We start from the raw sequence: 25,484 nt of genomic DNA on the forward strand, positions 1-25,484 counted from the left end.
TCTGCAGTCACCAATCCCCCTCGATCACCCCTCACTGTGGGACTTGGTGATGTGGTTTGCAGCTCTTGCAGGGAGTGAAGCCTGCCTCTCTAGGAAAGCATGGTGTTGTATAAATACAAATAAACTATGTGCCATCTAATCCTGCTCATCGTATGTATATTCTTAAAGATTCACCTAGAAATTGCTCAGCTCCTTATTGGGCTCTTTCCAGTGTCATCAACTCTTTATTAAGAATAAGCAAGCAACCGTGCCCAGTCAAGCTAACTTTCTAAGAAGAGCTGAAAGCCTGTGAACAACACGTAATTCAAACCCATTACATAAAGAATGCATGTAACAAGAAAGCTGAACATCGTCTTAAAAGTTGACATTTCCCACTTCCCAGACTCTCTGTCTTGAGTGCGGCATAGCAACTGCCGGAGGAAGAGTAAAGATAATTTTAATGCAACATAAAATAAGGGGGAGGTGAGAAATACTACATTCTTCACATCCTGTGTGAAAAATCTCTCTCTAGTATCTCTTCAGCATAACCTACCTTTAAAACAACGTTCACCCGGTGAGCAACAAATTAATTCTCAGGGAATTCACAGGACCTTAGCCAAACGCTTTCACAAGCCAGGAAAGGAGTTCCAGAGGTACCATGAGATACAGAAATTTTTAAACAAGCTTCTGGTGACTAGCACAGGAAATTCCTCAGCATCGCTACAGTGGACGTGATTCTCTCCTTCGTTACCCCACTTGTGCCACACCAACCCAGACGTGCTCTTGCCCAAAAAAACTAATCCATCAGCATTTCCTCCAGAGGGCAGATCGCTACCCTGCTCAGAAGGAAGGCCATGTAAGCTGGGACATGACATATACAGTCCCTCGGTGGGTGTTTACATAAAGCCCAGACACAAATCTCTTCCAAAGGATGGAGAAGGCAGGAAGCATTATTTAGTCTTGCTCCTGCAACTCGTCACCACGCCAAGCAGTACCGGCTCCTCAGGGACACGTGCTCCTGAATTAGAGTAGGTGCTGCAGAATCAGTCCCCCGGAGCTTTGGGATGTGTTTTGTTTGTCCAGTGGGCTCTTAAGTAGTCCATTGAATATGTTTTATAACAAGAAGGTTGCTATTTAAATTTCAGTACAGCGCCCCACTTTAATTAGATACTTACAGGCTTAAGCTTAATGGAGTTTTAAACGTAGCTCCTTTCATAACCTCGCAGAGTTTACAGCAAGGTAAAACCACTGGATTATCTAGTCCAGCCAGCTGTATATCACAGCCTATCCAGTTTCACAGTTTTTTTTCCTGTATTGAGCTCAGTAACACACAGTCTGTGCTGTTGCACAGCCCCTAGTTTAGTATTCCAAACGTAATAAAATGCACATTCATAAATAATGTTACTCACTGGACAGCATTACTTCCCCCCGTACCTATATGTCTTCGAGCTGATAATGTTTCATTAAGTAACTGCGAAGTTCCATCACGGTGCCAATCGTTGCTTCAGCAGAGAGCAAAATGACCTCTGAATTGGGTTTCCCTATTCGTTTCCACTTGCAATCTGCTCTGAAATTCCTTAGGATGAAAGTTGTGTTTATGTCTGATAGGTAGCGTGTGCTGAACCATAACTCTGATTCAGTACAAGTGCTCCTCATCCCGGGCTCTTATATACCCCTTTATTGCATTATTATATGCTATATTCGTTAGACGGTTCTTCTCTAGTCACTACAGAAGATGCCAAAAAATTATTGTGAATGATTTCTCTCCCGCAAATATCATCACAGTCTATTTATACACAGTAGCTTCTGAGATTTGATAAGACCAGAGCATAATGTGGCATGGATACAGATGCTGTCAAAGCTCAGTTAACACAACATATTTCATCACCCTCCCACTTAACATGCGTAATACACAAATGGTTGCAAACTATCACTCTTTTAAAGAAAAGAAATATATGGATTTAATTTTTAATGATTTAGCTTGGTAATTAATCCAAATTATTAGTTAACTATTGCTAAAACGGAGAAGTATAATGGATTCCGTGGATAATGAAAATATTTATTATTTTAATAAGTTGCGTGGCTGGAAGTCTCAGTCAAGTCTCCGTCTGCCGGCCACATCCTGCTCCTGACTCGCATGCAGGACCCCCGCCGAGGTGCGTCGATGGCTGTGTCCCTGAACGCAGAAATATAAATCGCTGTTTCCGAGTATTGATGATGACATCTATCATGTCAGCTCCAGAATTGATCCGTCTTAAATTATGAGCCGGGGCTGAAGGAATTATGCCAATTAGAGACACACGCATTTCTTTCCCCTCGTTTTTCTCTTTCCTATGTATTTTTTTCCCCCACACAAAAGGTTTTGAGACCTATTTATGTTATCGCAGTCCTTCTGTTTGCCTGAGTAAGATCTAAAAAGAAGATGTAATTGCTGGACAGAAGTGCTATGAGGGCTGTTTGGGGCTCAGGGGAGGGGAAGGTCAAGTTTTTAACCTGCAAACAAAAGGACCGAGCCCAGCGTTAGGACTGGGCTTTCCCTGGGGGCCAGCTCAAACAAAGCCCTTTTGCTGGATGGGGGCTTTTTGGGCGATGGGGAGGGCACGACCTGTGGTGCTGGTGATGGGTAGGACCGGCAGACATGCACCCTGCTCCCAGCACAGCACCTGGCCAGGGGTCCAAGGGCTGAGGCGGATGCTGTGGGGCCAGGCATGGGATGGGGGCAGAGGGGAGAAGCGTGTTTTAACCTCTCCTTTATCTTCCCCGTGAAGGTTTCTGAAATTGTGAGCAGCAGCAGGTTTAGTTAAGCAATTACTCCGCACGCTCTTCTATCCTATGCTTCCTGTGCACTCTGTTCCTGCCTGGTAAACGACTTTAATAAACGCCCTCATTATCATTCTCTGCGACCGCGCTGGTTTTAAGGTTGCATCCTCTCAGAGCATCCTCAGAGCAGTGGCTCCCCAAAGAAAACCTCCGTGCTGGCAGAGCAGGCAGGAGACAAAGGCATCGGAGCAGAGCAAGCCCCTCGCCCCCCTCCACACCGAGCCAGGCAGGCTGCGAGCTCCCCTCCAGCCCGCACGGGCAAGACCCGAACGAAGCCAGCACCACGACATCTGGGAAAGATTAGGATGATATATATGTTTTTGGATAATTACATTTACAAACCAAAACAAGGAGGAGAGGCAGGTGGTCCTCGCTGAACAACCACAGGTCTTTTGTGTGCTCTCTGGGGGGCTCTGGTGTTGCGGTGAGCTGGGCTTGGGTACCAGCAGCCGGGATGTGCCATGGGGCGCGGAGTGGGGACAGAAGTACAGCTTCCATGCGGTTCCCATTGCCACCCTTTGCATTCCCCAGGTCACCTCTGGTGTGAAAAATGGGCTCTCCCAGCCTGGCCACCCAAATTGAACCAGCAATTGTAGCCATGGCCAGGTTTAAAACAACCCCCCAGCAGCTATTCTACCCCAAACCTGAGTGGAGCACTGTGCCTGGGAGGCAGGTCCTGCTGAGGAGCCTTCTGCTCCTCACCCTTCTCTTTGGCAAGACAAAGAAATAGTTTATCCTCATCATCTGGTTGGAAAGTGGGTGTAGATGTGGGCTTCCCAAAGGGGGTGCTCCCCTGAAGGGAAATCTAATGGTGAGGAACAAGAAAGAGGTGATGGTGGTAATGCCACCTGGGTGGCAAGGTGACTACTCAGAGGTTACAGGCACTTGAGAAGAAAAAGAAAAATTAAATTAAAAGTTTGGTGTGGGATCCTTTCATCAATTCTTAATGCCTCAGGCAGTGACAGAAGACTTGCCATGGGCACAGGTCAGTCCATCTCTGCTATGCTGAAACATCTCCTTTGCCTTCCTCCAGCAGCTGTGGGCTCTGGTCGGGGCCATGTCCAGGACCCTGGGCTGGCAGGATGTCTGTTGGGGCCCAGGACAGCCCTGCTGACCTTCCCTCACTATTTTGGTACTCAATGAACTGTGCTTCCAGCAAAGCCCCAACAAATGTCTCTCCGTTACAGGCTAACAGAAGCATCATGCAGGGGGACGTTTTGTTTCATGAGGGAAAGAGAGAGCCTTTTGGAAACGCAGGGAGGTGTTTAATGCAGCATTTCTGGAAGTCTTGGTGGGTTTTTATGTACAAAAGATTGTGTATCCAACTCAGAGGGCACAGACCTTAGAGAAATTCAAAGGGTCTTTTGAAAAGAGGTTAAATATATTTAAAATTTATGAGTGTGCACCCATGCAAATTGGAAAAGGAAATTAAACTATATCTGCAGAAAAGGAAAAATAAATCTACTTACATATGATGTAATTTAGAAAGTCAACTGTACCTTTGAATGATGTCTGGACGAATGGATAAGGTAATGCTGAGGAAGGCTTAATATCTGGGCTTAAAAAGCCGCATGGGGCCATAGGAAAAGAGGGTTTGCAATATACTTGTATACTCATTGTGAATAGTTTCCAGCAGAATGAAAACTATATGAACGCTGGTTTCGGCTGAGAGGGAAAGATACACAGCCAGACCAAGTTCATTTTTTCCAAACTCACCAGCGTTTTCTAGAGCCACACTCCATGTAACTAATTTGAGAACATGTGCACCAATATTTTTGCTTGAGTCTGTTTAGTATTTGCAGATCTCTATTTCCTCTGCTATGCAAAATAAACTTTTAGTCAAAATAACTGGAGTGAGAACAAGGGGAAAAAATGATGGTAGAGAGATGTAAAGCAGAAGGAAACAATTTGTGTGGGCATTTCAGAGAGAACCAAAGCGTTGTCATTGCTCTTAACGAAAGCAGCCAGCACCACTGACAATATCTTCCTTTCAACTCAGGCTGGAAGTTATCTGTAACCAGTAGGTCTATGGAGGAGACTCTTAATGGTTGGTATAAGGGTCTCCTGCCACCAAGAGCTGGCACAAGCAAGCCCCCAGGACAGCGGGGTGCCTGCCCCTACCCATTATTGCAAAGACCAGGACACCTCCTCCCAGGTACACATCGAGTGAAGAAGCGATGCCAGTGCACAGGCCAGCCAATAAAGGCTTCTGTGCATTATGCAGTTACTAAAGGTATGAAAATAAATCATTATGGAGCAAAAAAAAAATTTAAAAAAATAACACAAAGTTAATCTGGTGTTTGAAGCCCAGCCCAGTGCAGGGCACTACGATCCGCATGCTGCATTAAAGGAGGGGGTGATCTCAGCTAAATTCCTGGCGAGCAGGTATGCACCGGCTAGCACCGAACAATTGGGTCCCTGGGTGATAATTTTATTGAGGAGGCCAAGAAGAGGACGGACGCAGAATTAATCTTGCTGCACTACGCTCTTGCTGATGTGAGGGCGAGAGAGGACTCCACTCGGTAATGCTGACACCGCAAATCCCTTAATGAGCACTAAATTCACTTAACAAAACTCTAACTCCCTCAGATTTCTGACCGAGCTCGGCCTGCCAGCTTTACCTTGGAGTTTTCTACCTTTCGCTAGTCTATGCCATGAACCCGAGCATCAATAAATCCGGTACTCCTTTTTATTCGCTGTACCTGTTTATTCCTTAGTATATTTACCCTTTTATTAAGAGCTTCCACTTGGTTAAGACTTGTTCAAGTATAAGCTCAACAGGAAGCATTTTCCTTTATACTGTAATAACTCTATATTGTTGCCTAGAGGGTGACAGAAAGTAACGTAAGATTCATAAAAATATAACTGTCTGAGCCAAGTAGATAGAATTATGGTAAGCATTAACCAAAGCGTATTTCTCTGTCCTATAGGGTGAAATCAGAACATCTTAATGTTTTCTTTCTTGGGTCACATAACTCTGCAAAGGAACACCAAGAGAAATGAGAGACTGCTTCTGCTTGATCGTTACAGTCTGTACCAGGCTCCTGAACAGGTTTGCAAATAAAATTACTTTATTTCATTATGTGTCATTTTACGTTTTGCCCATGCACCGCCCCACTGAGACCATTTGGTTTCAGACACTTTTTTTTTTTTTCTTTTAAGCTATAAGTAACTGGAATTTTAAACTCATTTAAACTGTAATTCAGGATGTTTCTCTTAGCCCCTTTTCAAGTTTAACCACTAAATGAGTGCATCCTTAGAAAAAGAGAAAGGCGTGTCTTACCCTCATCCATTTTATATTCAATGTTGAAAATTCCACACCTTCAAGAGGCACCCTGGTGGGTAAACTTTAACCTTTTTGGAAGCAACGTGGTGATTTCTGAACACAACTTTTTTTTTTCTGCTTTAAATTGGAAAGGGCAATGTAGACACACTAACTTTCAGTTCTGAGTCATGGGGGGGTGAAACAGCCCATAATCTCCCCAGTCCTATAGAGAGAGGAGCCACTAACCTTTCCCTGGCGAGGTGCAGCAGCAGGGTGGTGGGCAATCTCACCTGTCCCCAGCAGTGGGACCATGTCCCTTCCTGGGAATAAGCCTCAGGAAAGACCAGGGGCTAAAAGCAAGGAGGTGTCTGAGCCCTGTCCTCCATGCTCTGTGCTCCTGAAATACAGAGAGAACGTTTTGGGTCTGAAATCCTGTAAAGCCATATGTTCTGTGCCAGCAGCTGGACCAGCTCCATTAACATTAACAACAAGATTCCCAATAACATCCCACCATGCTGCGGACGAGCTACCCACGTAGAGCAGCTGTTTCCAGTGAAGAGGAAGCAAAATTAGAGTAGCAGCAGGATAAATGCCACAGGCAAAGTCGTGGAGGTGATATTTGATAGCAACCAGGGGTGGGAAAGAAACCTTGCACCTGAGAGACTGATAGAATAAAGGACAAACTGAAAGAATAAAGGATGAGATGGCCTATTATGGCATGTTGATTATTTCATTTCCACATTTAGTTTTAGCAAGCCTTAAAAAAGATGGAGTTAGCTACAGCAGTGTTGAGTAGACAGGATGGAGTTGAAAACTCTTGGCCATTTTTCACATCTCTAGACTTCAGGGTTCTGCTGTTTTCTTTGTTCTGGTTGTCTGGCAATAATTTAATATTTTTATTTCTATATTTATTTTAATTCTTAAAAAGCCAAGAGGTGGGGATATGTTGACAGACTGGAAAAGGAAGCTATTATTAATTAAAATTATTTTAAGTCTAAGATTAAAATAGTGCTCCTGCATATAAATTTGCTTCAATGAGCTGGACCCACAGTGATGTTAAATCACTGCATAAATTAGGAATTGTAGCAGATACTCTGGCTGGGGACTAGATGGTGACACGATTTTAAGTGGTACAGATTCTGTTTTCCCTGCATCCTTCCTATAGGCACATGCAGCTTAGATGCAAGTGGGTAATTACCCAACTTTGGCTTTTTTTTTTTTTTTTTTTTTTTTCGCTGTCTTAGGATGGACTAGCCTGAAACCCATGAAAAACAGTGGAAATTTCCCAGACACCTTGAGTGTAAGTTGGACCGGGCCCAGAAAGAAGCAGAGTATGGAAATTTAGGAGGCAGCAGTTATCTCTGTTGTTTGCTGGTAGAGCAGGAAGGGAACTCTTGCAAAATGCCATGCAGCCTGCTGTTCGTTATGTCTAACTAATGCATGCATTCACCACCAGTGAGCCTCTGGACAGATCTAGCTCCATCTGAAAAATCACATAAGGAGGAAAAAATATGCTATCTATATAAGAAAGCACATATAGTAGCAGCCCAAAGCACCCATTCTCCTCCAGAACCAGAGCTGATTGGTGCACCAGGCCAGTGCTATGCTAAGATGGGGGTCAGCACAGGGGCTATTGCAGCCAATCTTTGGGACAAGGTGTGCTTATTTACAACAAAGTCCACTATGACTTCCATCTGCTGTACATGGTCCCCAGGTGACAACCCGGCTCCTCTATAACTTCTCCATCCTGTCCTCTTCTTGTCTGTAATTAAAAACCATATGCACTGAGCTGAGGTGACTGCTGCTCTCCCCCCGAAATGATCATTACACTCTGGTGCTGAGCTTGTTCATGGGAGGGGAAATCTAGGGAAAAGGGGGCTGGGTGGATCCCAGAGAATACCAAGAATTGGTGGGTCTTGGGTCAGTCACTGCAGACACACAGAAATCTGGAGGCAACGTGCAGTCTGCCAGACCCCGCACAGTTGGGCTGCAGAGACCTGAGCCACACAGGACCACTGCGGTGTCATCTTCTTAAATAGGAAACGGAGAACAGAAAGCTATCCTCGTGCCTGGTGTGACATCCCTTGTAACTAACTTCTTCAGCAGAGTCTGATCTGCATTCCCACACGATCTGCAGGGCAACCTATAAAATAAACTGAAAGAAATCTGAACGAGAAAGCAGGAAAAGCACTGACAAATGTACCATAGCAGAGCAGTCAGCAAGGGCTTTGCCTGATGCTGCAGGATTGGTTTTTTTTTTCTCCAGCACCACACACTGATGCACAGGCAAGATTAAAAAGAAAAAAAAAAGGCAAAAACATTATGTCCTGACAGTGCTGATGCATGAAAAAATTTACTGAATCACACAGGGACTGACTCTCACTTCGTATAGGAAAACATGAGAAGCAGTTCAACCAAGTTCAGCTGAGTTACACCAAAATATGCTTGTACAGATGAGCTGATGAAGACCTCACAGAAATACTGGAAGACATTACAGAGCCATAGATCTGATTTCATACACAGCCCTTATGTTAATTCTCCATTTGGAGGGGCAGCCTTTTTCCATCCTGGGCTTTACCATCCCAGAAAGCAAGCACAGTGTGCTGTGTGATGACAAAAAGTGTAAGATGGCACTGCGATTCTTCACGTTTGTGACCACAAAGGCACGACAGGAATGGAGACCAAAGACTCTGCTGCTACCCCCCTTCTTTTTGGGGCAGGATAGCTGGGATGAGAGACTTGTTGAGGTCTCGTTGAGGTCTCTAACAGCCTCTGTGGGACTGGCTGCCACGTTGTCAGCCAGGATGTGTATCCCTCAAGCTGTTTATTAGCATGACTGTAGAGGAAGAAGAGGATTTGCCCCAAATGTCTTCTTATTTATGTTCTTTCCTAACTGTTTTATTATGCCTAATTTGTCATCCTTAGAGGATGCCTCTTATCATGTGCAAATTCTTTTTATATTATTATACTGACACAGAAATAATAGATGCCTGATTTACATTGTAATCTTCAGTAAGAGGGATGTTTGTATTTTTTGAAAGTGTTATAATTTTAGTTGCTTCTCCATGGGGTTTTTTGGCTTATGATTTTGTACTGCGATGTACAGAAAGGAAGGGGAGTTCAAGTGTTCATTAGAGACACCTCACAATGAGATCCCAAATTCTAGTCCCTCGCTAGGACACTGCAGTCATCAATGCAGACAGCAAAGCATTAAAAAGCTCTTAAGTAAATAATGACTGCGATGATCATATAGCGGGAAAAGGAGTAAATTTTCAATTCACTGGGGTTAATAGTTAGATGCTCAATTTTCTAAACAAAGATTACTACCCCTTCTTACCTACACTTAATACGCAACCACAACATTAAAGCTGAGATAAGGAGAGAGATAAAATTCACAGTGGGAAGCTCCATACAATGCAGCATTTACAGGCGTGCTTCCACTGTGCAGCTGAATTCTTTGGTGCTGTGCTGAAGCCAAAAGCCAAATCAGTCCTCCTCCACCCTGTAGGCTGACCTCAGCCCACGTAGCACGGCATGACATGGACTCCAAGGAAGTTGTCCTCTTTCCTGGAGCAAACAGAGCCCAAGGCTGCTAGGAAAGGCACCTTTATACTAGGTCTGTGACAAGCAGCAGTTTTTATCTCTTGGCAAAATGTGAAATGCTCCTTTCCCAGGTAAGGTTGCCTATCAGAATGTGGAAATGAGATGGTGCACTGCCTGGTGTCGTGTGCTGCCACTGTCAGCATTTGGAGTGGGGACCCGTGGCACCCGATGGCACTCTGTGACACCTCAGCGAAGAAGAAAACATCTAGGGGAAGTGAAGCTAATTTGGCAACACCTTTGTTCTGTGGGACCCGATCTTTTCCCTGGCAGTAAATGTATCCTCTCCCTGCCAGTGAAAATAACAATACCGAAGAGCAAGGGCCTAAGTCCAGCCAAAGAGTAATTGGAGATCAAATGAAAGGGCAAATGGTTAAGTTTCATTAACACTCTTCTCACTAAGCACTTCCCCTGCAGTGCAGCTCCTCCTGCATGTGAGGACAATATGGGATACCAAGGACAGGGATCCTGTCCATATTTCTCCAACATTACACGCAAAACTGGCAGCATTTTCATTTTCACTACAAAAAAAAAAGCTCTTTTATCTTTCATGTAGTTATTTAATGTCCCTCCTTTATAGGCTTTCCTTTGGAATCACGGCACAAATGATTTTACTGGCTATCTGACTGTCATTCTCTTTAACACAGTCTGTGGTTCGCTGGTTGATGATAGCTTAAGCGGAATTTAATTGGTAACATATTGTCAGCTGAATTAGGGGCCATATGATGCAGATTTAAACCTTGGTAATTTTTGCATAAAGAACAATCTGTCAACAAATCACAGCAAGAAAAACAGCCATAAATCAGTTTGTCAGGTTTATTAGTAATTGCAGAAGTTTTGTTGTCTTCTTTGACTAGGGTCTCTCTTCAGTAGCTCTGAGATGTTTTTCAAGATGCAGGTAGCTTTGTAGGAATGCGGATCTTACACCTCCTGTACACACGCATGTACACAAGCATACAGCACTTGCAATTGCAGAGCACTGGAGATAATGACCTAGACAGCTCCTCCAGCCCTGTCTTCTTGAATAGATCAAACCACAGCACCACACACAGATACTCTATTGTAGTCAGCCCACATGCATTTAACCATGTAAGCTGAGGTTACCTTCAGAGGAGAATGTTGTCCTTTCGCTATGCCTTTGTTTTAATGCTGACTGATTTTGCATCATTATTCTTCTCCTGATAGGTTCACATTTTTTTCCTCCAAAGGTTGGTGTTAACATTTTTCTGACTAGAAGCTGGGATTTTGACGCTGTCCTTTTCTTTTTTCTTTTTTTTCTCTGAAATCCTGCAGTTTTGAAACCACTTTTCCAACTTTGACAATATTTACTCTTGCACCATGTTTCCGTTAGCATGGATTGTCTTACAAGTCATTGGGCTGGTTTCATGACATGAAACCGCCAAGGGCAGCTTTATATTGTTATATTGCCCAACGTAACACAGAAAAGGAAAGGTTTGCCCATAGGACCTCGGGGAAAGGGTCTGTCTGTCCCATCCTGGAGACTGCAGAAACACACTGAGTGTCACACATCTGCTGGGAAGGGATTCCTGGGGTGTCCTAAAGGGGACCTGCAAGCCACCTAGCAGACTCCTCTCATTTTGGGGTATATACAGCACATACAGTCACTGTAAAGGAGCTCCCACTGTGACAAATGCCTGGCATGGGAGATCTGGCCCCACACACACACCGTTCCTCTCCCCCTCTACACATCCACTGACCCTGCTCATCCTTTGATGCCAGCCTACATCTACTGAGCAAAAGCTGTCCTCTGTGGTAAAGGTGCACTGGGTCTCTGTTTCAATTCATGTCTAACAGGATTAATTTTTCTTAATGGTCAAGAATATGCAAAGTAAGTCCAGATGAGGCACTGATTGAACAGATATCCAATGGGCATCATTATGAAAAAGATGGGCAATCACAAAAAAGTGCCCCATTAATATTTTATTTAAAAGGATGCCTTATGTATTGCGATTACCCTTGGGTGACAGCAACTGACAGAGCACGTCTATCACTCATGATAAAAATTGCACGATGATCTGCACCGCTGTTCATAAGCATGATATAAGGTACAGTAGTTGTTACAGCAGCATAATGTTCATATGCAGTAACAAATATGCTACACAGAGACATGCACATAATTAAAACGACGCTCGCTGGCTTGCTAGCACCGTTTGCCAAAGAATAAGTTGCATGCAAGTGGATTTGCATACAAATGAGATACTGTCAGAACAATAATGGGACTTTGATAAGACCACATACTCATGTCATTAAGTCACTTCAGTAGCTAAGGAATATTTAGTTAGCATTAAATGAGGACAAAAGTTGATCGTTTCCCCTCCCCCCCATATTAAAACAAAAGCCAACAACGCGCATCCAGTTAAAAATACTAAGACATTCTTAAATTGCAAAGATACCACTGTTAATGCCATCTTTTGAAAGTTTTATGATGTACTGTGGGATTAAAATTGCACTTTTTAACACAGAAACCAAACGTATTTATTATTACATGCTATCATCACCAAGCCTCCATGTCACCTGTCTGCTTGGTAAGTGTGGCTGTGGTATGGCATGTGATTTTTTAGAATAAACAGATTTAAAGACATTTAAATTCATACTTATTTCAGTTGTATGCTTAATTGTAATTTAATCAGCGTAGACTAAATACATACTGAAATCTTTTGGTGAATCACTTGCCTCTGAATACCCTTTTTTTTTGCTGTACTTGGAGACCTCTTGGAAATGTCTGAACTTTGGACTTGATCCAGCTATGCTGAAATCAATGGGATTTTTTCCATCGACTTCAGTGAAAACAGGTCCCTTGGGAATAGTCTGAACTTAGATGTATTGCTCTGCTTAGCTGGTAAAAAACCTTCCAGAAAACCATCTCATGGCAATCTCAGGGTCTGTACATCACGTGTTTTAGAAGTAAACAAGCTTACATTAATTTTGTTTTTTTTATTTACAGGTTTTGCCTGTAAATAATCAGAGGAAAAGTTAAACACTGAAGAAGGAACTTCTCAAAGGAGAAGCCAACACTTAAAATAGCCTTTTGCTGGTGGTGGGAGACCTGCTCATCCTGTACTGCAGGAAATGGTCTTGCATATTCGTTAACTCCTTTTCTAACTTGAAAAATGGTGCAGGAGTCACTCAGAGGAGGGTAAAAATTAATATTAATGATTTCATTTTGACAGGAATGAACTCATTACCATGCACATTTCCAACGTTTTTCAACAGTTAATTTTAGCTGCTGAAAAAGACCTCTCTTTCTAACTGAAAATATGGTAATTTCACATTAAAAACTGTGTATTAAGAAGTCTTTCTTTGCCAAAGTTACAAGCACTTGACAGGGTTTTATAAACCACACTGAGTACCTCACAAACTTTCAATCACACATTATAAGAGGACTAAAAAATCCAAAATTAAAATCAGTTGCCTGATTCGAGTTTTGTAATATGTATTTTTTTAAAGTTACTGCTATTATGACAAAACAACTAAGACATATGGAAGAAATACATCAGCTTGTAAGATTCTGTAGATTCTTTTAAGAAAGGAAATACAATACTATGCTATAATAACTGCCACTTCCATTAATAAAAGATACACTGTTGTGTTGGCAGATAGAACAATTAGAAGTTACAATTAAAAATTAATAATAATAAAGTACCTAATGTAAGGCAAATTCATGTTAAGATGAATATCTCTGTTTAATCTCTGGCACATTGAGTTTGGGGCACTATTTATATGGTTTGCCAGCAATACCTATATTTGGCTGCCAGTGGGCTCAGGGGGTCCTGAGAAGCTCTAGGTGATGTTTGAAATACATTTCTCTCTCCTTTGTTCAAGATAGGTAGACAAACAAATCTGAAGATTTTGAAGGTTTTGAAACAGTACCACTAATAAATTGGACATTTTAATCCAGCAAAACCTTCCAAAGGAGTCTTCAATGCTTTTGAAAGGAACAGCATGAAACCTCCTCTGTTTTGCTCTGGTCTCTCAAGGGCAGTTGGAAGAGATGGAGGAACTCACCTTCACTGGATTCACTCCTTCCCCAGTTGCTGCCTCTCCCCTGCCCTGATGCCAAACCTTCTGCACTTTCTGCTTCTGTAAAGACAGCCTTGCAGAGCCTGGGGCAAGCCATGCATGAGCCCTTTCAGTGCAGTGTGTGAGCTAGGCATGGAAAAAACAAGGTAAATAACTCCCTCCAAATGCTGTCAAACTCACAAAATACACAGCCTGAAAAACAAAGGAGATTGCCTTCATTTCCTTTCCATTCTAATCATCTTCAGGGCTATTTGTAACAATAGTAGGCATAACACTGCCAAGAGCAAATGTGATTTCCAAGTTGGAGTTCCTTTCATAAAATGGATTAGTTCAATTTTCCAGATGTCAGACAGGTGTGCAGTTAAGTATATGCTGGAATTCAGTTTTGGTGATTAACACTCATAATGACTATTTGGCTATGACAATCAGATCCTTATTTTCAAACCCTACCATGTACTGTTCTAGTACATTTACTTCACTTATAGCCACCAGCCAAATTCAAGATCAGCTAGAAGGAAATTAAGAACCAATTTATTATGCTTGTGCTGTTTGTACTACATTCATCATCACTAGAAGGAAGTGACTGTGAAAAGGAAGGGTAAAGAGGTATTATGCCAATACACAGAAAGAAATGAAGATGTGTTGCTCAATTCCATGCAGTGGTATTGTGAAAAAGATGGAAGAAAATGCATTTGAGATTTCCCTGTGTCACTTGCATCTCTTGGCCCTTTGCTCTGCAGAAGTTACTCACTTCCAGAGCAACACTACATGCTTACCCACCCAATCTGAGTGGTCCAAAAAAAAAAAAAAAAAAAAAGCTGCTAGTAAGTAGCTAGGATGTGGAGTTATACAGGTGAATATTTTGGAAAGGTTACTCCTTCCAGGAAAAAAAAAATATATATATATATATATATATATATGTATATATATATATATGTAAAGATATATATATATATAATAAAAAATGTTTCTATATCACCTTCTCTGACTCAGCAACCCTTGCTCATAATGACTTTCATATTTAAATGCCTCTCCAAGGTTACCAAGTACAACATCTTCTCCAGATGGGCATATTTTGTTAAAAGGAGGCAGGTTTCAGTAACAGAGGCTTCTGGCAATGTTCAGGTGGAGCGACTGACCAGTTACTTACACCCAGCTGGAGAGCTGCCCAAGCCAGTTTTGATAACTGCATTTTGCACTCTGATTCAGGGCTGACAGCATTTTCACAGGAGCTTGAGATGTGTCTCTGCTGAAGCTGGGAAGCTCAGACTTACACAGCTTTCTATGAGACACAGAGGGCTCCAGCCCATCAAACCCTGATTTAAGCACATGCATTTTGGAGGGACTGAACAATTTCAGAGGAACTGTGAGTCAGGACACACACAAAGAGAGCTGATCACACCACTAAAAGATTTGCTTCTATATCTGTGTTTAATTCTGCATTTGGGTTCTAAGCATCTCCATATACCTTCATACCAGACAGAGTTATTGCAAAACCGTAACACTTCAAGAAATTAATTAACCTGTTGAGCTAGAAACAAATCACTTGAAAAAGTGATTCCATGTGGTCTTGATGTCGCAATAGATTTGTTCTCAAAGGAACTGCTTGTGTGCTTGAAATCATGTAGCTGCTATGTCATATGTGGGAGAGTCTAGTGTTGTGGTTTGTCTGTTGTATTGCCAATACTGATCCTGAAAGTATTGTTCACTGATTGCTGGATAATTAGGTATTGTTAATAAATCAATAAACTTCTTCAATCCTGATTTGGTTTAAATTACATAAATCGAGTGTGGTTTTTTTGTCCTACAGCAGCCAGAATCTGAGTGTACTGATAGGCAACAACATTGTGACCACTCAATGCAGCCAGGTAAAAGAAGCTCACAACAGTTGGTGATGAGAATTTTCAGTATAATAAAGCAAGTTTCCATCCTAGCAATGAAGTGAGGATGTAAAGACTAAATCTTATAAGTGGTCACAGGAAGGAAGCAAGAGATGAAAAGACAATTTGACTTGGAAGCATGGCAAGTGTTTTTCCAGGCTTATGAAGATCACATTTTGGATCTTGCTCAGTCTGTCAGCCCCACACAGTTTTAAATCTGCTTCTAGTTCCAGGCAAGCAAGCCTTCCTTGGGCACTTTCTCGCATGCTTCTCTCTTTCACAAACACACCTACACAACATCTTGCTTCTTGTCAAGCTTAAAAGCCTTTTCTGAGCTTTCATAGTACTGTTCTACTTTGCAGATGCCAAAATACCTTAATTTGACCCTGTCTCTCGATGGATTCTTAAAAAATGGCTTTACTGGCATTTTAACAAGGACCTTTGTATAAAGACCAAGTAAAGATTTCTCAATGTTTGTTCCACTTTGCAATTTTTATTTTTTTTTATTTTTTGCCTGGATATTAAAGCAGTATGGTTTTTGTTAAAGAGCAGAATTAAGACTTACATCTGGAAAAGTACCAGATGGAGTTATTAGAAAAAAGTAAAATGCCTTTTCCAATTGAAGAATTGAAGGTATGAAGGTATACATTAGAAAATAACCTCTTCAGTTAGTCTTCTCTCTCTCTTTTTTTTTTTTTTTTTAATTTTGAGGATAGTGTCAGATGAAACATGGACTAGTTCTTTTCTGGGTCAGGCTCCATGAGAGCGAATTGGTGTAGGTGGAGCCAATAATAACTCCAAGGAACACTGTGAAAGCAACATCACATAAAGGTCTCTTAGCACCTTTGAAGAGGGATTATGTGTCAGATCTCCTTCATTATCATTGCTTGTTTGAACTATATGAGCAGAACTGGGCCTTGAGAGTTCCAATAGCAATGTAGGCCCATCTTAACCTGAGCTCAATGTATTTCTTTGTTGCACTAAAAGAGTACTTCAGAAGCTTGCTGGACCAGATCTCATTGACTAGCCCAAATTCACAGAATTGACCCAAAGGTACCAAAATGATCCCAAATCAAGCAACAGCAAGGCTGACAGGAAAGGGTTCTTTGCACTGAACATCTGCTGTCACTGGAAAAAGATTCTTGGGAATCTTGAGAGAGCCTGAAAACTTGTCCACTTTTTCCAGTGATGTAGTCCAGTGCCCGACCACCCTCTGGGTGCAGAACCTTTCCCTAACCCCCAGCCTGACCCTCCCCTGTCCCAGCTCCATGCCATCCCCTCGGGTCCTGTCGCTGTCCCCAGAGAGCAGAGCTCAGCGCCTGCCCCTCCGCTCCTCTCGTGAGGGAGCTGCAGGCCGCCATGAGGCCTCCCCTCAGCCTGCTCTGCTCGGGGCTGAGCAAACCAAGGGACTTCAACTGCTCCTCATATGTCTTGCCCTCCAGACCCTTCACCATCTTCATAGCCCTCCTTTGGACACCCTGTAACAGTTTTATGTCTTTCTTATACTGTGGCACTCAAAGCTGCACACAGCACCCGAGGTGACACAGTAAAATATCACACTGATGAATATAGCCCAGATGGAAGAAATCCATGGGGCTTTTCACACATTTTAAGCTGTGAACCCATTGAAATGATTTGCTGGAACAAGTCCCCAGAATTTACATATCTCTTTCAGCAAAGGAAAACAATGTTAAATGCTGAGTTTCTTAATGAAGTCAAACAATTAAGAGAACAGTATAGTCTTAAAGTCAGTGTGCAAGTTCAGCCAATTATAATCCTAAAGCACGATGGTGAAGCCAGTGTTAATTAGCCAGAGAAGGGAGTCATCAGGTTAAATTTACATCTAAAAGAGCTACAGTAGAATTCTGTGAACAAAAAGAAAAAATGTTTTAAGTTATGATGTTCTTGAATAACCAGAATTTGGCAGTCTGTAGCGTCTTTGTTTGTTTGTTTGTCTGTTTGTTAAAGCTAAATATTAAACTAACTCTCTCCCATTTAAATCAACTTTTACATTGGCTTTCCTGCAAGTGTAATTTTGGATGTTGTGAATTCTTATGAAAATGAAATGTTGGCAGATAATTAATCTATGAGGTACAGCACAAAAAGAGAGACTATGAAAACTTATCTCTTTTTTTTGTGCTACACTTTCCTACCACTTTCCCACCATTTAATAAATTTCAGGGATATAGGAAATGTCTTCGAGCTTCTGGTTGAAACACTAAACAATTAAATGAAAAAGCGAATGCATATTTTTATTCAAACTGACATATAATATTTAAAAATGTCTTGAATAGTAATGTCTAGGACAGATTGAAAAAAATATATATACACGAGTCCCCTTCAAAAACAGGTGAACAGTAACAAGACCCTTTTGTAGGCTAATAATTCAAAAATGAGGCACACTTTTTCTATGCTGCCCATGTTTTGGAATAGATGTCTTCTTTAGGTCTACATCTGTTTTTCAAAACACTTATCTATACTCTTCTGCATCAAGTGTTTCCCAAACACAAAAAAATCATGTTGTAGAACTTGAACTGTGATAGAGTGAATATGCCAATAATGTCTAATAATCAGCTTTGCCATTTGAAGTTGTTTTGCATTAGAAAGTGCAACAGCTTCCCCTTTCTCTACCATTTTTTTCCATCATAGAAGCTGTTTTTTCAAGATCACACATTCAGTCAAAAGCATAGTTCAAACAAACTGGGTGACTGACCCAACACCACATTCACTTTCCAAAAAAAGTGTTTTCATGTTTGTTTCTGTAGCTTGTATCTAACTCTTTATCACTTCACTCCTTTCATCCTAGTAGTTTATTCAATCTGACACAGCTTCAGGTTTTTGTTTTTAGGTCTTTTTTTTTATACTTTTATTTGGTGCAGCTGAGAAAAACGTCTTACAATGTGTCAATTTTAATATTTGCTTACTCTACCAATGCACAAACGGGTATTTTAAGGTCTGCCCCTGGGGAAGCAGCAAGTGCAGTTGTTGATGCTGTACCACACAGTGCCAGTAACAATATCTGGGTGGCTGGGCTGAAGGTTGATAAACCTACCTGCTTCCTCAGCCTATTCATTCCTCCCCCGCCTTCATCCTCCTCAGCTTTCCTTCAGGAGAAACTTGATGCTGCTGTCACAGTGAGCTGGGACTCATCCTGGTCAGGGGACTTCAGCACCTTTAAACGTACAGTCTGGTCCAGTTTAAGCTGGTTCCCAAAAACAAAGGAATTTAAACATTCTAAGGAGTGAGCAAAATTTTCTTCAAACATAGAGAGAGTCAATGAGATGTGGCATTGAAACAGTTGCATTAAGCTTTTTTTTTTTTTTTTTTTTTAACTGTGAGGTGAAAGGCACTGTAGAAATGCAAAGTGCTACTGTCACAGCTGTTCTCTGAGTTGGTAGGGGCACCTGACTCTTTCCTTCAAGGCAAAACACATAGCTAGGATTTTTTTGCTCCTGTGAAGACTGTTGCCATATCTTATTTTACATGTAGACCAGATCTGAAGTTGTTTCTTTTTTAAATGTTTCTATAAATTGGTGATGTAATCAGATGACACTTTAATAACTAGCCATAACTTTGCCTACTCTATATTATTATTTCCATAAAAATGAAAATTAAGGAAATTACTGAAGGTTTTACATTTGAGGAATATTTTTTTTCTTTTCCACTGGTGACTTTTCAGCACTATTAAGTCATAAATCACTTGAGTTATCTGGTAGTTTGTCTAATACTTGTGAAAGTATAAGCCTTCTAAGAGATACTTTGGTGGAGAATTCCTTTTTTTTTTTTAATTATTTTTATTTTTTAACTGTTTATTTCTTGCCCCTTTATCTTATCAAATCATCAAATTAAAATTCCCAAACTGATCTTCTGTTCATTTATAGCACATCACCTCTGAGGACAGGATCTGGGGACTTTTCAGAACATGGATTTTTAATAAGCCTCCATCCACTACATCAACAAAAAAATATTTACAAAAATAAGACACATGCAAGCGAAGTCTGAGGCCTTGCAAACAACTGCTAGCTGCTATCAAAAGTCTGCACAGAGACGTGCAATTTCTAGAAAACATTTGAACAACTGATGCTGTAGGGCAAATGGATTACAAAGGACAACGCTGCAGTCAAAGAGAAAGCGATCACAAATAGGTATCTGTATGTTGTGCATGTGCATCAGTATGTACATATGTATTTAGGGGATATAGAAACACATTTATGTAAGTACATGCATATTAACCTTCCATGCAATCCTGTCATTTTTAGGAATTCAGTATGAAAATATTATAAGATAAAGGTAACATATTGTCATCAGAAATTCTTTGACATGCATAAAATTAGCGTTTAAGAGATTTTAGGGTAGAAGTAAATTTTTCTGTTGTTGAAACCTGGTTTATGTAGAATTGATTACTATTGCTCAACTGGATTTTATAAAAATGCTTCTTTTGATTGCAACAGAATGAGACATTTGATATGATTTAACTGTGAATTTCTGACGGGGTATTACTGTCTGAGATAGAGTTGCCTATTCTTGAGCAAGCAAACTACTATACGATGTTATGTTTTGTGCTACTGTGTAATGAAATGCTGTAATTGATATAGGTTTTTACCACACTGACTATCATACAGTACAATATAAAATAAAGTACCAGAAAAGAACAGCATTTTTCTAATTCTAGATGCTTATATAAGCATTTGGGATTGTTGCATTTTAGGGAAGTGACAATTATTCTCTCCATATTCACTTGATTCATGAATAGTGCAATTTCCAAGCATTTGTATGTGGTTAACAGTGCTCAGAGAAAAAGCACCATAACAAACAGTCAAGTGGCTATAAACCAGATCCCTCCATGCTGACAGACTAATTAATCTGATCATTCTTCAACACCAGTGTTTGTTATGTGAGCGATGGCACTGAGCGGGTAGGCAGCAGCTAGCAGCAGCCAGCTACAGTGGTCACCTATAAACCAGTTGTCTGAGGGCATCATGCTTCTCTCACAAAAGCCAAAGGCTAAATCTTTACTGATCCCATTTTTATGTTAGTATTATTTAGAATATTGAGCACCATTGACTCAGTAGCTGCCAATTTCCTACCAAAAAAAAAAAAAAATATATATATATATACAAGTGGAAAATTTGCTCCTCAAAAGCCAAATAACCAAATTCCTAAGGACACCTGCAAGTGGTTTTGTCTGGCAAGAGGCTCCCAACCCAAGACGCATTCAGGAGCTGAAGGAGGGACCTGATCTCCTCCTGTCTCTTTGGCAGACACAAAATGAGCTCTACAGAGCCTTGTAGCCTCCTGTGGCAACACCTAGCACAGTTACAAGTGCAAATAGTTAGATGTGAACCAGACTAGTTTGGTGTTGAGCAATCTCGATTGAAAGGTCCTGCTGTAGCTTGGTAAATGCTCAGCTTTTTTTAAGGAAACCTGTGAGAAAAGTATATGTAAAACAATAAACAAAACAAACAAAAAAAGCTGCAACCAAAAATGCTGCTAATGAAACAGCAAATATTGTAAACATCATTGAGGTGTGTTTTTTTTTTAAGTCATTTTAAAATTTCTCAATTCATGGGCAATCGTTCTCAAAACTTGTGCTCCAGGTCACTGCAGCAGGCTGGTGATTTCTTTGCCATTTTAACAAAGCATCAGGTACTAAGACAAAAGAAGCTTGTATTAAATTCCTATCATCCTGAGAACACAGCAAATTTCTAGCAATATGCTGCCAGGAATAATGTGAAAAACATAAAATCGAGTTATAATTTTTGCATTTATTTATTTATTTTTACAAAATTCTCATTAAATTTCCCATCACATTATGAGCAGCAATTGCTGCTATAGAAAAGCAACAACCTAGAGCATCAGATATTCTCTGGTGGATCTTTCAGACCCAAACCTGCTTAGCTTTTAAGATTAGACAAGATCAAGCCTACTTAGACAAGGAAGGCCATCTGTTTTCAAGGATCCAGCTGCTATCCCTTCAAACACAACTCGCTGTGGACTCCTATAATTTATTAATCCCAGGATAAACCTGTAAGTCTGCAATATCATTATTTGACTTCTTTATATCATTAGCTTGAACATGTTATCAACTGCTGTGCAGGTAACAGTCAAAAAGCTAAGGAGATTTGTCAACCCTCATAATTAATATCTCCCTTCTTTTAAGTTACCAGGACTCCAGTTTAACACAGACTTAAGCTTATGCCTGACTTTCTGCGTGTGGACAGTTCTGGTGAGCATATTAAAGATTGGCACGTGTTTGTGATTGCTTCCATACCTGGGACCCATGTTTGAGATTTTCTTGCCTGTCCAAATTTCTTTCTGAAATTGGTCCATACAGGCATATGCATAAGTGTATGAGTTCACTGTTTTGTTATTTCTAAATTTGCTCTTTCTTCTTCAGAAAGGGGGAAGCTAAAAAACCCACTTGACCCATGTGAAAATGGTATTTTTTATGAAACAAAGCAAGTCATGAATTATCTCAGCCCCCAAAATTTATGTGATTGATTTAAAAGTGAAAATGTCTTTTTCTCAGTCAGACAACTCTGAATTGGCTAAATGACTGGATGGATGTTAATAAAACTTCCCTTTTGTCTGCAAAATGATGGTGTCTGGTCCCAGGTGGAGCATGATAAATCAATGCAAAAGCTACTTTTCTCAGAAAGTTAAAAGTGAATGAAAATAAGGGTTTAGAATGTAAGTGCCACGTTAGTTGCATTTCAGAGTGTAACTACCATGATGGCATAATCTTTCTGCTAAAAGCATATTTAACAAGATGAGATAAATATAGCTTTTTATATATGCACAAGTGTATACCTGGCAAATTCTAAGATCTGCAATCCTTACAGTGCACTTTCCAGGGAGAGTATGAGGTAGCCTCTCATTGAGGTTAATTATATCTTTACCAAGACCATCACAAGAAGTGGCACAGAGCTATTCAACCTTGCTGCCTGAGCAGTGATCATGCTGTGCCACCCTCTGTGCCTAAAAAGCAGCAGGATGAAAGGATAGGTTGGATGTTCCCATTTTTAGGCTTTTTGTTTCTGGGACTTCCCAGATGGTTTTTGTTTTGTTTTTGAAGAAGTGGAAAGCAAGCGTTTAAAACATCTTTTGTATTAGATAATTTCTGTTTAATTCCTTCATTCTCCCTGACCTGTTTGTAGGTGAAGAACTCAGGTTGATGCTTTCACTGTCACACTCTTTCCTGTCTTTCTCTTCTAGCTCATGCCCCTCTCCCACACTATTTTGTTTTAATACAATCAGGATTTTCCAGCTCACTGAGGATCCTCAGGCCGAGGATGCCAGGACATTCTCTGTGTCTACAAATGTGGTGATATGGCTGGATCTTTAACAGTAGTGGCAGGTAACTCCACCTTTGCAGGAGGCTGAACAAAATGCTTTTACAATTTCTTTTCCTTCCTTTTTTCTTTCCTTTCTCCTTTTTTTTTTTTTTTTTTTTTTTTTTTCTCCTCATTCTCTGTCTTTGACTGGAATATGGGATTTTACAAGAGTACACAATCGTGGGAGCTAATGTTTTGGGTGAACTCAAAACACTGAAAAGCTGCCTTTAAACAGGTGAAAAACTATAGCAATCACTAAGAATCCACCTTAACTAATCCTTTCCAACATCCTGATATCAAAATCATTTGATTTGTGGTTAGACCCCATTGCTTCATATCCAGTGCGATACAAGGCAACATGGAGGAATTGCCACTGGTTATGTTGTTAATTTCTGTTTGCAGAAGGCAAGCAGCCTCCTCAATTTATACATCATTTCCTGACACCAAATGAAAGGTTCTGAAAGGTTTACAAACTTGGTGAGACTCAACAGAGGTACTGTCACTGTCAAAGCACAGTTTAAAAAACATTTTATATAATCCTTATTTTATAAAATAATCTGTCTGGTAATTGTGGGCACTTGACATTTTTTTGTTTGTTTGTTTAATTGGTAATAAAAATTACCTCCCTCTGAATATGTACAGTGCCTCTAACTGTTTTGGCATCAAACCCATAGCTTGAAAAATAACTAGGAAAGCCTAGGACTTGAATGGAGTAGATCAGGGTTGCACTGTCTTGTTCACATGCCGTGAGAAGTTACTCACATCGTTACTGATGGTTACTCGGTGCCTGCGTACAAAACCCTAGTGCTGACACTTCCTGGCTTTTCACTGCTTGATTTCACTGCCTTCCCATTCATTTAATACCACAACTTCCCTTTAAAACCATATGAAAAGCAAAAAATGTCAGATGGGGGAGGAAAGCTTGTCTCTGTAAGGAACATCTTCCAAAGATGACCTCCGGATCCTCAGCATAACAGATAGACTTTGCAGATACACATGAGCCTTGCTATATGGGGACTAACCACACTTTCCCATGTCCTTTTCTAAAAACTCCTGAATGATGCCACTGTGAGAAGATAGATCACAATCCACCAACAATTGCATCTAAACTTTTCCTCCAAATGGGTGCAGTCTTCTAGAGATGATCTCCAATGGGTGCAAAACAAGATTTCTTTCTGTTGCCCAAGGCATCTTAATAATACCATTATACTTATAAATCCAGTACCTTACACGTATACCTCAGTAGGTGTAGGTCAACATAGCTCCACTGGCTTGTCAAAGTGGTATTGATTTACTCCAAATAAGCATCTGACTTGGAAGTCAAAGGAGCAGATGTACAATCAAGCAATCTTGTTCCCTGCTATGTGATTTTTGCTACCACTTAATAAAAGTGATAAAAAAAGCACTAAGAAAGCGTATTTGTTTTATCTTTCAGTGATTATTTTACCTGGTAATTGCAAACATCCCGTGTTAAGTCTAACAAGAATTAACTTATGCTTTGGCAAATACTGGTGGTTCCCTTCATGTTCCTCCCTGATAAAGGTAGTCTGACTTTGATATTGCTTAAAGCAGTCATAGCCTTTGTTCTTCAGAAATGATAAAGCATTTCTAATTCTGAGTTTTATAATACTACAATACTGAGAGACAGATTTTATCTTAATAACATCTATATTATGATAAAGAACCAGCTACATGACAGGAAAGCGAACATTTCAGTTCATCTACAATTCTCCATCACATCAAAAGACACTACATGTGAGAATGATATGCTAAAACTTCCCATTATGCAGTTTGGAAACACATATATTTATTCTAAAGGAATTGGTATTGTTAACAGTAACCTCAGTGGCTGATCTAGATAATGTTTCCCAGCCAAAATTGATATTTTAATTACAGTGTAATAAGATACTGATCTTATTTCTGTAAAATCTTCCAAGATATTTCTGTGAGCAAGATGCTGATTATAAAGAGCTGTTCCTGATACAATAATTGCAAATAATAACACAAACACTATCCCTCCCAGCTATGTTGTGACACCTGAAGTGCTGGTATTTAATGCAACCAGTGATGAAATAGGATAAACTCAACAAGAATTCTATTTCCAGAAAAAGGTAATAATTTCTGCAAAGGAACAGAGAATAGGACTGAACCACTCCTGACTCCAAAGAGAGAATTAGTCATTTATCCTATATAGAAAAAAATAATAACCCAAGTCCGCCGTATATTCCAGGAATAGAATATCTGAAAATACAGAGTAAACCATATGCATGTGTGCTTCCACTTAATATGCACACTGGTAAATGCATGCTTATATTTTAAAAGCCCTCTCTCCCACATACACACTTTCATTCATATAGGTGAACTCTGTACTCATACGTATTTATGATGGGCCCAATTCTTCCTACCTTGGTCGTATTGAGAGGCAGCTTACCCTGCAGTAGCTCCACTGAAATCAAGCAGAGATAATGCTCTTCAATCTGAGTATGGTGGCAGATTCCACCTATATATAGCATGTCTATATTTATCTCCATCTTAAGTGGTTAATTTAGCTCTGTATCACTGAAT

At 40.5% G+C, this 25,484-nt stretch overlaps 1 long non-coding RNA gene across 1 annotated transcript; it reads right to left on the reverse strand.

Moving 5' to 3' along the window:
• Positions 1-837: 837 nt before the first annotated feature.
• On the reverse strand, positions 838-25,398 carry LOC106015111 (uncharacterized). The gene is made up of 3 exons (XR_005262764.2): positions 25,325-25,398; positions 18,638-18,787; positions 838-6,461 (listed from the first exon to the last, which is right to left on the reverse strand). It is a non-coding gene; the product is annotated as an uncharacterized lncRNA (long non-coding RNA).
• Positions 25,399-25,484: the final 86 nt, after the last annotated feature.

This window comes from Anas platyrhynchos, chromosome 1 (genome assembly GCF_047663525.1).
Source record: "Anas platyrhynchos isolate ZD024472 breed Pekin duck chromosome 1, IASCAAS_PekinDuck_T2T, whole genome shotgun sequence".
Lineage (NCBI taxonomy): Eukaryota > Metazoa > Chordata > Aves > Anseriformes > Anatidae > Anas > Anas platyrhynchos.